Source organism: Anser cygnoides, chromosome 1, assembly GCF_040182565.1.
Source record: "Anser cygnoides isolate HZ-2024a breed goose chromosome 1, Taihu_goose_T2T_genome, whole genome shotgun sequence".
Lineage (NCBI taxonomy): Eukaryota > Metazoa > Chordata > Aves > Anseriformes > Anatidae > Anser > Anser cygnoides.
The window spans coordinates 210,678,044-210,690,935 of record NC_089873.1 but is presented as its reverse complement, the minus strand read 5'-3'; the positions used below and the strand labels follow the sequence as shown (position 1 = coordinate 210,690,935).

General features: G+C 45.4%; 1 protein-coding gene across 2 annotated transcripts in view; it reads left to right on the top strand.

Annotated features, from left to right (window-relative positions):
* The window catches only part of FCHSD2 (FCH and double SH3 domains 2), a 148,634-nt gene that overhangs the window by 61,867 nt on the left and 73,875 nt on the right, over window positions 1-12,892 (top strand). The window lies entirely within an intron of this gene.

Sequence of the window (12,892 nt, the reverse complement as noted above, 5' to 3'; positions counted from 1 at the left end):
GCCTGAGCGCCAACTTTCCCTTCTCTTTGAGCCATTTTTTCTGTGCGGAGATGAGTGCGCTGGTTTTTTTCTCAATTGTTCCTGTCTAATTCGTTTGTAAATGAGCAGGAAGGAGGGGGTTTTATGTGAATGAAGTCAAGCTGAGTTGAACTTGCGTTCTCTTGGCAGCTCTTACAAGATTTGGCTTGCGTTATAACTTCAGAGAAAAAAATAATTTCTAGTAGACGGATATTTCCCTTAATGAGTGCTTTAGCACCTGTATCCTGGGCTGTGGAGGTTTTTTGTCCTTTTTTGGGTTGTTTTTGGTTTTTGTTTGTATGCTTTTTTTATTGTGGACTCGATGGTCCCTTCCAGCTCAGGATATTCTATGTTTTTTTTTGCTACAGACGTGTGACCATGAACAAAACCAAGAATGCTCCCAATCTGTTTGCGGGGATAGAACAAGACATTGCAAACTGCAATACAACCTGAGCATTCAGACCTTTTACAGATGAACATATGTAAGTGCCTGTAGTGCAGACAAAGGAAATAATTGCCTACATCTTGCCTACAGGTGGCCAGGCAGGGGCACGCAGCCCCGCTGCCCATACTGCTGCCGTGGCAGGGGCAGCCACCGTCCTTTCCTGTCACCATCAACGTGAGAGGAGCAGCAAGCTGGGTTTCCAAGGCTTTTTATATTCAGCCCAAGAGCGTAAAATTCAGTTTTGTATGAAGCATTGGGAAACCTTGGCTCTACTCTGGCATCTCGGGGTATGAGCGTTGAGAGTTTCAGGCAAGCGGTTAGTTTCTCATGACTTGAAGTTGAATGCTGCGTTGGCATCGTGCATTTCTTGAACTGCAGTGCCAGGCGCGTGCTGTAGCGACCTAGCAGTGGCGTCTCAGACATGAACTGGAGCAGCAGACCACGGGTTAAAGGTTCTTGGTGATGTCATTTGTTGTCTTATCTCAGCTGGAAAGCTTGAAGAAACTTCTGCTGGTGTTAAAAAATACAAATTGCAAAAATTTCAGCTGACCTAGGTAATCCACAGAGCGTTGCTCTGACTGATAACATAACTAAGTTTGGAGTTAAGGGAAGGAATCAATACTTGCATTTTATTCCTTTTTCATTCTTAAAGGCCCGTGAACCCAGTTTATCTCCTCATACCAGCCTGCAGATCAGCTGTCGCAACAGACCACGGACTGGAAACATTTATTTGTCCTTGGCAATGTTTCTCCTGAAATTATATTTCTGGAGCTTCTTAGGTTCTCCTGTATGTCCCTGCAAGACACAGCCATGCTGGTTGTTATCTCCAGTGGGATCTCCCAGTCTTGGGACCAGGCTGGATGGGGTTTGGGGCAGCCTGGGCTGGGGACAGGCATCCCTGCCCATGGCAGGAGTTGAAATTAGATGGACTTTAAGGTCCCTTCCAACCCAAAGCATTTTGTGATTCTATGACCTTGTTACATGAACACAGATTCTTCAGAATTCCACTTGGATGGAATTCCCGTTCCCTGGAACGCATCTGTTCTTCCGTTTGTCCCCCACAACACATCATCTCCACAGAAATTACTGCCAAACAGTTCACCAGCCCCTCAAAGGGGTCAATTGTCAAACTTCATGGACAGGCAGAAGACAGAAAAGTGGCGTCAGGGCCTGCTGACCTCAAACATCGAAAATTGTGCTGGGTACGCCTTGACTTGTACCTGCCTCCTCCTCTGGCCAGCCAAGAAATGCAGCTGTTCTGCTCTGGAAGTCATAACCTTTGTTTTGAGCAGTTGGATCGTGATGCCCAAACTTCCTTGCATATGTAAGCATGCACACTTCTCTTTCTGATTACCACAGAACAATGTGGTTGTTTGTTCAGCTGGAAGAGTCGTCCAGCCAAGGCGAATCCTCTTCGTTTGTTGTTAAAAATTTGCGGGTGATGATCTTTCTCATGAGATTACCGTTCATAACAATACTTCTAGTACATTCTTACCGAAAACAAAATACCACTCCGCAGGTCACATTTCCTGGCTGAAGCAGCCTCTTCAGCCCAGTTAATTCCTTTACTGATCTGTGCACAACCAGGGTTGACGGGCGGTGGCAAACCTTGCCTCCACTGTGGTGTTAGTCAGAAGAAAGTTGGTTGGGAGAGGGTGCTTGGAAGGGAGCAGGTCACCGAAGAAAACTTGGAAGCGAGTGCTGTTCAACTGCTGAATCCCAGAATCATTAAGGTTGGAAAAGCCCTCCAAGATCACCTGGTCCAACCACCCCCTTACCACCAGTGTCCCCCACCAAACCATGTCCCTAAGCACTACGTCCAACCTTGCCTTGAACACCCCCAGGGACGGGGACTCCACCACCTCCCTGGGCAACCCGTCCCAATGCCTGACCGCTCTTGCTGAGCAGAAATGTCTCCTCATTTCCAACCCGAACCTCCCCTGGCACAACTTGAGGCCGTTCCCTCTGGTCCTATCCCTGGTTACCTGTGAGCAGAGGCCGACCCCCAGCTCCCCACCCCTTCCTTTCAGGCAGTTGCAGAGAGCAATAAGGTCTGCCCTGAGCCTCCTCTTCTCCAGCCCAAACCCCCCCAGGTCCCTCAGCCGCTCCTCACAGGACTTGTGTCCCAGGCCCTTCCCCAGCTTCGGAGCCCTTCTCTGGACACGCTCCAGGGCCTCGATGTCCTTCTGGTAGCGAGGGGCCCAAAGCTGAACCCAGCACTCGAGGTGCGGCCTCACCAGAGCAGAGCCCAGGGGGACGAGCACCCCCCTGGCCCCGCTGGCCGCACTACTCCTGACACAAGCCAGGATGCCGTTGGCCTTCTTGGCCACCTGGGCACACTGCCGGCTCGTGTTCAGGCAAGCATCAGCCAGCACCCCCAGATCTTTTTCCTCTGCACAGCTTTCCAGCCACTCTGCCCCAAGCCTGTAGCGCTGCATGGGGTTGTTGTGGCCAAAGTGCAGGACCCAGCACTTAGCCATGTTGAACCTCATCCCATTGACCTCTGCCCATTGACCCAACCTTTCCACGTCCCTCTGCAGGGCCTTCCTACCCTCTGGCAGATCGATACTTCCATCCAGCTTGGTAGGGTTGGCCTTTTGCTTCCTCACTTCAGTGACTCTCATATAAATTATGTAGACGTTCATGTTTTATGTCTGCATTTCATAATAGTAAAAAATAGAATTTGCCCTCAGAGAGATACTCTTTTCCAACAAGAGCACCTGAAATACTCCCAAAACCCGAAGGAGGTCTGACATCGTGGACAGTACTGTAGAAAAACACAGGAATGTGCTGAGTTGTCCAGGCGAAGACGTGAGGTGCGCGGTTCCTGCTGCGCTTCCGCCATGACTGGTGGCAAGGCAGAGACTCCCCTGGGCCCGGTGATGCTCTTGCACTGCACAGAGAGCTCCATACGACCTTCAGAGAGGTTATCTATAGGTTTCTTACCCTTCTTGTAGATCTTAATCATCGCTCTGCTTTGGCTTTACTCCCATGGTATATTTTTGCAACTTCTTGTAGAACTGTTCAACAGTGATAGGACCAGAGGGAACGGCCTCAAGTTGTGCCAGGGGAGGTTCAGGTTGGAAATGAGGAGACATTTCTTCTCAGCAAGAGCGGTCAGGCATTGGGACGGGTTGCCCAGGGAGGTGGTGGAGTCCCCGTCCCTGGGGGTGTTCAAGGAGAGGTTGGACGTGGTGCTTGGGGACATGGTTTGGTGGGGGACATTGGTGGTAGGGGGGTGGTTGGACCAGGTGGGCTGGAGGGCTTTTCCAACCCTAATGATTCCATGAATATAAATATTTAGTTTAACAGGTATTATCACTGTCTCTGTCTCCTGGCCTGAGTCTTTTAAACTACTGTTCTTAATTTTATGCTCTTTCTATATGCATCAGTTTTCTTTAAATTAACTGAAGATTGATGAGTTTAATTTTGGTAAGGTTCTTACAGTGCTTAGTTCATAATTCTGCATTTTAGTAATAGTCTGAAACAGCAACTGCAGTTATTAGAATATTTTCATCTTTCTGCGGTGCTGCTCTTGCTGGCTTTTAAAGCCTGTTTTAATTTGAATTTTCCACTTATTTAATTCTGTCCTGAAACTCTGTGTTTTGTCACATTGAGATTCAGCCACACGTGCTCTATAACCTTGTGATCAAACAGAAGTAAAATTGGACTGCGGAGTTTTCCCTAGCTGAACCTCCCCAATGAACACACTACTTTTGATATCATATGTATTTTCCAACAATTTTCTTAAAATTCCCTGTGTTGCAATCTGTACGTTCTGCTAATGACTCTGTTTTCACTGTTGCTTAATCTGTCTCTGTGGATGACTGGACTAGTACGTAGTTTTGTCATCCTATTTTCATGAATTTTTCAGCCTTTTCTTTACAATCTCGTAACATCTTTCTGCACTTTAATGTACTAATGTAAGAAAATATGTATATTAGGTAAGATGAGGTTCTGCTGTGGCTTGTCATAGCATCCCCTTCAGTGTCACAGTGTTTTTATTCTTGTGCAATTCTCCTTTTGCTTAATTTTTCTGTGTACCCACATGAACCAGGCTTCCTTTCACCTCCCAGAAAATACCTAGGGTCGATGCTACCACAGAGTTGCTTCCAAAAAACCACATTTCAACCTGCTCGTGCTGCAAGAATGGGTTTATCCTCTTCTCCACCACTTCCCTGCCATCAGGCAGCCGGCACAGTTTGAAAGCAAAAATTTGGATTTTTTCATGTTCCTTCCCCAACGAGGCATGTGTCAGGGTTAGCTGGCAGCATCGCTTGACCAGTCTCTTCTAAAAAGGGTTTGGTTAGATTATAAATATATATTTTTTTTTGGTGAAGAAAGCATTTCCTTTTTTAGATAAAAAAAAAAAAAGCAGTGTGGATCATGACAGACTGAAATTACCGTGGGTGGGAGAGCTGTGTGGGTGGGTTATCGTATTTGGGAGTGTACAAAGCTCTATTAACCTTTTTGCTACTTTCTTTAACAAATGACGTGAACCCGACAGCGATTCTGGTGGCGGTGTTGGAAGCGTTGGTGCAAGGCGGCTGCCCGCTGGTGCAGACCGATGCCTTTGGAGGTGTTTTGCTGACAGGACGATAAGGCTTTTCTCTCCTCCATCAGGCAGGTGAGGTAGTTATAGCATCATTCCTTACGCCCCACTTCAGTCTGTGCCTTCGGGATCACGTCCAGCCTCCTCTGTTTTGTGGGGGAGACGTGGCCGCATTCTTCTCCCAGACAGAAACATTGTGGGGGATGAAGCTGGGTGCCACGCTTCGTCAGCTGCCTGAGAGGTGAATTACAGGAAATTAGGAATTTAAAAATACACCGAATCCTCACACTTTACAAAACTAGGAAGTGCCAGATTATGGTCTCACTCTGCAGAACGGAACTGGTGGAGATAAGCACAGGGAAGGTGAGAATAGGAGAAGCTGTTGCGTTTTTGGTCGTCATTGGCGCTTTGCTCTTTCCCACAGCAACTAGATCGCGATGCTTTTCTCTCCAGCAACATGAAGCTGCCACTTGGGTGCAGAGGAAGGAGGCAGACGGCATTTCAGGAGTCCGTAGGGCTTCAGGTGGTATTTCTCAGGTGTTAAAACAAAAGGTTGTGCAGGGAAGAGAAATATCTCTACCTGACAGCAGCACTGCTTCAAGCCCTGCATCATGCACCTTCAAAGTCACGTTAAATAATAGAACCTCTTTGTGCTTTTGGTTTATATCTCTTAAGACAGCAGAAAATGGTGGTGAGGAAAGATTTGTCCCATCCTGTTGCCTCCTTCCCAGGCAGTACTTGCTCAGATGAGGTGCGTGCAAATGAGGTGCCAAAGAGGAGACTGGTGGGTCCACTCAGTGTGAAAGTTGCTCTTAGGAGTGAACAGTACAACTGCTTTTTTACACTCACTTCTACATGTGGTGTTTGATTTCATTTTGCACAGCTGAAGGTGCTGCGTCCTGCTGTTCCAGAGCTCTGTGGCAGGTTGAGAAGCTTTGTGTTGAGTTAACACTAGCAATCAGACCTGTACATGCAGAATAAAAGAGGTGATTAGCTGTGACTTAATTCTTTTGGTTCATCCATCAAAAACTCCTCATCACTCAAGCGCTGGACTTGGCTGCCCAGGGCAGTGGAGGAGTCCCCATCCCTGCAGGCGTTTAAGAGACGCGTGGACGTGGCACTGAGGGACGTGGTCTGGTGATGGGACTTGGCGGGTCAGGTTGATGGTTGGATCTGATGATTTTGAAGGTCTTTTCCAACCTAATTGATTCTATTTTTCTCCATACTGAATGTTCATGGACTATTAAATGGATTTTGGAGTCTGTCTTTTGCATCGGGACGTGGTGAGACACTGCAACAGGCTGCCCAGAGAAGCTGTGGATGCCCCATCCAACCCTGGAGGTGCTCAGGGCTGGGTTGGATGGGGCTTTGGGCAACCTCGATTTTTAGATTCCCTAAAATTACTAAATGAACACTGCTAAAAGCTTTACTATCCAGTGTGGCGCTATGGAAAAGAAATCTACCTTACACAAAACTTTGCAAAGCAATGGCACGCTGTTCAGTAGCACTACCCAGGACTTTGCTATACCTGTTAGGAGTGGGGATTTGCTCCAGGGGTGCAGGCTTTTGACCAAGAGGCAAACTGATTTCTTCTGCGGAGCTGTTGATCTGCCACCAGCCACACATACAGGTGCTATGCTGGGGCCTTCACAACTTCGTAGAGATAATCTAAGGCTCTTCTGACAGTTTCTTAGGGACCGTAAGGATGGCAGCTATGAAAAAGGAGTCTGCATTTAGGTTTATGAAGAACTTCCCAATCTAGATAAAGTTAGTACAAGTATAGGGAAGAGTAACTGCGTGTAGTCTAAACACAAGCTCCTTTAAGACAATCCTTGTATTTGGAAGACTAAAAAAAAAAATTTTAGTGGTTTCACCCATTTCGAATTCAAGGACTAGGGGGTAATTTTGTTCAGCCTGTTGGGTTTGTGGTCTTGGCAAGGGGGGAATGGCAACTTGCTCGGCATGTCGTAGCTCCTGGTGGCTGCAGCAGCCTTGCTCGAAGCTGGCTCTTGGTGCCCGTCTATCAGCCCTACCTGTGCACGGCAGTGAATGCAGAAGGAAAAACACACTGAAATCTCACTGGAGCATGCAGTAGGTTTTGCATCAGCCTAGACATTTTTAGAAAAAGGCCTTAAAAAGAACCAGGAATGTTTCTGAATGGCAATGTATTTCTAGTTTAGCAATTTGTAGTGTATAATTTAGAAAGTAAAAATAACTTACACAGATGAATACATAGCTTGATCATTTTAGCTAGTTTTATTCTAATTTGTAACTTGCTCAGGTTTATGAGCTGTTTAGTTATGGACATGGTGCCTCATCGTAAAGGTGGCATTTGTTCTGGTTTCCTCAGACCCTCTTCTTTAAGGAGACTCGCTCAGAAGGCAGCATAAGCTCATGGTCAGGAAGATTGACTTAGATTTTTCCCAACCTCTGTTATATGTGACTGGAAGTGTAAATGTTGATATCTTCTGTTGCTGCATGCACGTCTTGTGCAGAGAAAACCCTCCATTTGGACTAAACAATATTGGAGAAGTGTTACAAATACTGCCTTGCGGCATTGTTACGGCGTAAGTTATATGTTCCTGGAATTTGGGAGCTGAAGACAGAGAGAAAGCAAACAGTTGGAAGCCTGCTAGGACATGATTTTATCACATAACGGTTATTGAAATAGCCTGTCAGGATGCTCTTAATAATGGAGATATGCGGGTAAAGAAACTTCCAACATTTATTTGTTGCAAGGCGAACTAGAGCAGGTAGATTGGCTGCTGTTAATCCCCAAGTTGTTATATTCTGTCACAGAGATCTTGGCCTGATGCAAGGTCAGGAATACAATAGATTAGAGTCTATTTTGATAAATAAACACGAATTGGCTCTGGGTCTAGTCAGCTTGGCTGCAGAGTATTCAGCATCAGGTCACTTCCCCTGTTAAAGCTGCGAGTGTTGGCTTGGAAAGCTGAGCTTGGTAGCGCCTGCTCTTCCAAAAGGCTGAGGAGTTGGTGCTCAGGGACATGGTTTAGTGGGTGACATTGGTGGTAGGGGGATGGTTGGACCAGATGATCTTGAAGGTCTTTTCCAACCCTAATGATTGTACGAGTTTCGAAGTTATGCATCGCTCTGGTTGGTTGAAGTTCCTAGAAAAGCATTGGAGCAACAAATGGAAGTGTTAAGAAAAACAGCTTCACGCTAGTTGGGCAAACTCTTTTTTTTTTTTTTTTTTTTTTTTTGCTGTTACAGATTTAACATTTGTAAATAGAGAAGGTGCTGGACGCCTTGACTTTGGGGAGGTGGCTGATTCTCATGGTGGTCGAACATGCATGCTAGGGAAACGTCGTCTGGATAAAACTACAAAAGGGTCATAAAAGCCGTTCGGCAAATCATGTAGGTATCAAACAGATATTTTTTTTTTGTTAAAATGAATGAAGCTTCATAGGACCTGTCCCTAATCCAGTATTTTTCATCATTATCATTCATGGAGGAAGTTGGATGCATGCTATTAAGTTTACTGATATCGACTCAGGAATGGTGGCAGGTGGGTCTACCAGCAGTGCTGGAAGTTCAAAATCAGCCTGAAAAATCAGAGTAAGGTCTTTCAAGTGTTGGCCCTTACCTTTCGAGGAAGATTTGGACCAACTCAAGAGAGACCAGAGGAGAGCAATGAAAATCAAGGGCAAAGAAAGTAATCAGGTTACAAATTAAGACTGAAAAAAGTACTTGAAGAAATAGGGACATGCTTAGTCTAGAGCATAAGGAAGTCTTGAAACACTGAAAAAGGTGTTGCGAAAAGGAACGGAATAAATATATATATTTTTTTGTTTTACCACCTCTACAATATGCTTGGAATTGCAGTAAGTGATAAAAGGCACATTTGAGTCAAAAATAACTAGGCATTGGCATGGGACCCCATGTTTCTCATCAGGGGTTTTCACTGCTGCAGGATTTTAAGGAGTCATTCCTCCTTGAATGTGGGGCTGTCATGCAGATGGGCTCTCGCCTTGCCTTTTAAGAATCCACAGATACTCCTGCTGGTGTTGGAGCTGCTGTTGGGCTTTTGTTTTTTATCCCTATTACGGATTATATGTGGAAGGCAATGCTAACCTCCAGCAGCAAGATGTTTTGGGAAGAATTAGAGGGCATGCTTCCAGTGAAGTAATGGTTTTAGCTTTTAACTTCAATGTAAAAAACAAACAAAACCCATGAAGGACGTGAGATTTGACCTTTATGTGGCGAAGTCCCACTGCGAGTGCCATGAGTGATGTTTATTGTGACTGCCAGAGGATATTTCACTGCTGTAAATTAATTTTTCAGCTTTCCCCTTTTTTTTCCCTTGCCACCTTGTCATGTCTCAAACATCAAAAAGCAAGGCATGGAGCAGCTTGGAAAGAGATTACGAGTGTAAGGATGAGATGGCTTGGTGGCAAACTCGGTGTTTTCTTGTCCAGGAGTTGTCTGATGGCAGGAAGGAGTACCCCAGCATGCAAACAGGAGGGGGATGAGGTGCTGTTAGAGCTGCAGCTTTACATCAGCTGTCCAGCCTCCCTTAATATTTCTAGGGGTTTTCCAATTGCTGCTGCAGGCCCGCAGAAACCTACTTTATCGATTCTTTAAAGGCAATTAAAGAATCCAAGGCAATGCAGACAAACAGTCCCAGCGTATCTGTGCCCTTAGGAAGTCCTGGGATGTGCTGTACAAGTCCACGTGCTGCCCGTGTTGTGGTTTATTCTCATTTTTATTTGCTCTGCAGCAGCTCTTTAGTCCCGGTCTCGTTGCCTGAGGTCCCCTCCTGCGTGGAAGCCCCGAACCGAGTCCGTCCCGAACAGAGTTCGTTCTTTTTAAATCGTTGGAGGTTTTATTGAATCTAGCTCTAGTAAATAAAATGCCACTTCAAGCAGTTGCTGTGAACACGCAGCATCTTACTTGGGATTCAATATTGAGACTGACTCATTCGCCTGCGCTGGGGAGCAGCGCGCAGGCTGCATGGCTTTTCCGTGTCTTCTCCCCCACAATGGTTTCAAGAGGTTGTCAACCGTGCAAAATGTGTTTCACATTGCTCCTCAGGCTTGTGGAAAAAACATCTGGATGATTGCTAAAGCTGTTGGAGGGTTGCTGGCAAGAAGCATCTTGCTGTTTCGGTGAGCCAGAATCACTGACTAGTGCGATTCATTTGGAGTCTTACTAATTATTTTGGAGTCTTATTAATGGAGGAGAAGAACCTGAGAGCATCAAGGGAGGTGCTGTAGCACCTGATGCACATAGGGCTTTGAATTTTTCTGGTAGAAGTGTTCTTCAAGATTCAGGAATTTCATTTGGCTTGGTTGTATGGTTTTTTTCTTCTTCTTTTTGTTTTTTTTTTTTTTTGGAGGATTCACTGTATATGGCACTTTGTCCTCATCCTAGACCAGTCTCACTCTCCTAGAACTAAAAATGCCGTTTTAAAAATAATCTGATATTAGACAAACTGCAGGTTTTCCAGTGTAAGAAAGTCTTAAAGTTACAGCAGGGTGTGGGTTTATTTGTAGAACTAAAAGTTACAAGGGGTTGGTTGATGGATTCCACTCTAATAAAGAGAACAAAAAGAACAAAATGAGACAAAATACTGAAAACCTTTAAGCGCAACTGCTGAAGAACACAAAATTTGTCCTAGTGATATTGTACCCAAACTCCATTTAGCATCAGATGGTGTCTGCGATGCTTTCTGCAATCCATAATAGGTTTTAGGGGGCCTGGCTGTCAGCAGCAGCTCTCAGTTTTTGCTAATAAAGATCTTGAGACTTTGAAAATCGTCATTAGTGTGTCTTTGTAAAAGCCTCCTACATCTCTATCAATTACCTTTTAATTTGGGACATCTTTCACTTCCCTGTCACAAACTACTTACTTTCTATTATCTATTAGTATGATAGCTAATGTTCCCCGAGCGTTCCTTTCTTTTTCTTTTCTTTTCCTCCCCACTGGTGCTCGCAGCACAGCGACACAACGTGCCTTGGGGGGTGAGGAAGGAAAAACCGAGGCGCGGGAAGGGTGTGTGTCATCTTCCGATGAGTTGAAATTGGCTTAGTGTGACAGCCTGTCTGTTTCCACTACTTTACATTTCTTCTTCCTAAATCCTGCTTGGTGTGGGAGTAACGCACGAGATAGGATTCACCGAGTACGGTTCTTCTGACAGCACGAGCGGAGCTTGCACGGCGCTTGCAGGGGATTTCAGGCATTCTCAGTCCTCGTGTCCCTAAGCATTGATGACAAATATTGAAAGAAATCAACATATTGAAAGAAATCAACGTGTTGAAAGAAATCAACGTGTTGAAAGAAATAAACATGTTGAAAGAAATCAACGTGTTGAAAGAAATCAACATATTGAAATAGATCAACTTATTGAAAATAAATCAACATATTCAATTGTTCCTACCATTCAAAAATAACTAACTGAACTCTTGTTCAATTTCAATGATACATTCGTTAGGATGAAAAGCAAAAATTAAAAGACCTCCTTGTTTAGCAGCCAGTGAGCAGATTTTCTGCAGGCTTGGCAAACTGTTGTCCTCCATGCTTACGCTAACCCTTGCTTTCGTATTTCTCGAAATGGTGGTGCTTGAAGCCAACTAAGTGCCTTGCACGTCCAAGCTGTGCAACATCAGGGTTGCCTTTTCGCTCTCTGTAGCCTGCCTTAATGAGAGGGAGGAGAGGTTTGGGGGGTTTTGATGGAGATTCATGTTGTAATTAATTTGTTTTTTATAATGCCTTTACTCACTGAAGCTCTAGAGTTACTTTGAAGGAAACGTGAAGTATAGGGAAACGTATCCTCAAACAATATTGCTACCAGGGCAGCCTGCACGGACTTCTCTTGTTGCCTCTTCACATCTCTCCCATTGCGGGTGCATATTTTCATCCCGAGCCCTTCGAACGCGATCGACGGGCACCTTGGGGGCAGCAGCGGCCCTTGGAGGCCGCGGGCCGAGTCGGGCCAGGCCAGGGGCTAAGCAATCGGCTCGCTTCCCGGCTCGAGCCGAACAGTGCCGCGCTTTGTTTCGGTGGAGCACAACGAGGAGCCTCACTGAGGAAGGAACAAGAAGGATCTTGTACTGACAAAGTGACGTTCGGCATCGATCTTAAGAAAGGGAATCTGCTGTTCTCAACTAATTAAAAATCATACATTCGCCTCCCGGAGTTTGTGCGGAACGCAAACATTTGGTTTATTGGTTTTCGTGAAAGTTCAATAAATGATCAGACATCTCAAAACGCAGCTGGAGCCCTCTGTTCGGGGTTTCGTTGACTTCTGTGGTGCATTTGTTCACTTTGGACACAAAGGGTCAAGCCCATATAATCACGCTAGTTTTGTGCTTGATTTGCTGACATCACGAGTAACAAGGTTTTGGTGGGCAGAAATGGCTTTAAATACCCCCACCGGGACATTTTACACCTTTACCTATGGCAGAGCTTATCCTCAGCCATCAGCGAACACGTTTCTTGGTTCATTTTTCTGGTTTTGAACATTTGTTCAGCACCTCGGGGCACATCTCACAGAAGGATCTGATGCACAAGGGGCAGAAACGTGGAAACAGCTACAGCCCCTCATAGAGCTCCAAATCTCATCACAAACTGCTGTGTTGGAGTTAAAGGAAACACCCCTTTTCTTTTTCCTTTTAACAGCTACCTACTGTGATCCACACCTCTTTTAAAATTAGAAGAAATTGCAATGGGAATGCAAAAAATAATAGCATAACTTTGCTTGCGAAAAGTATTGCGGAGTGTGTTCTTTGAGGGATTGATATTTTTCTCTGCCGAGAATTTACGGGTTGTGCTAGTGGATGGCTTGGGGAATTCAAGCAACCAGCAGCGTTTGCAAACCTTTGGAAACTGGATCAGGGAAGTGTGGAACCAGTGGG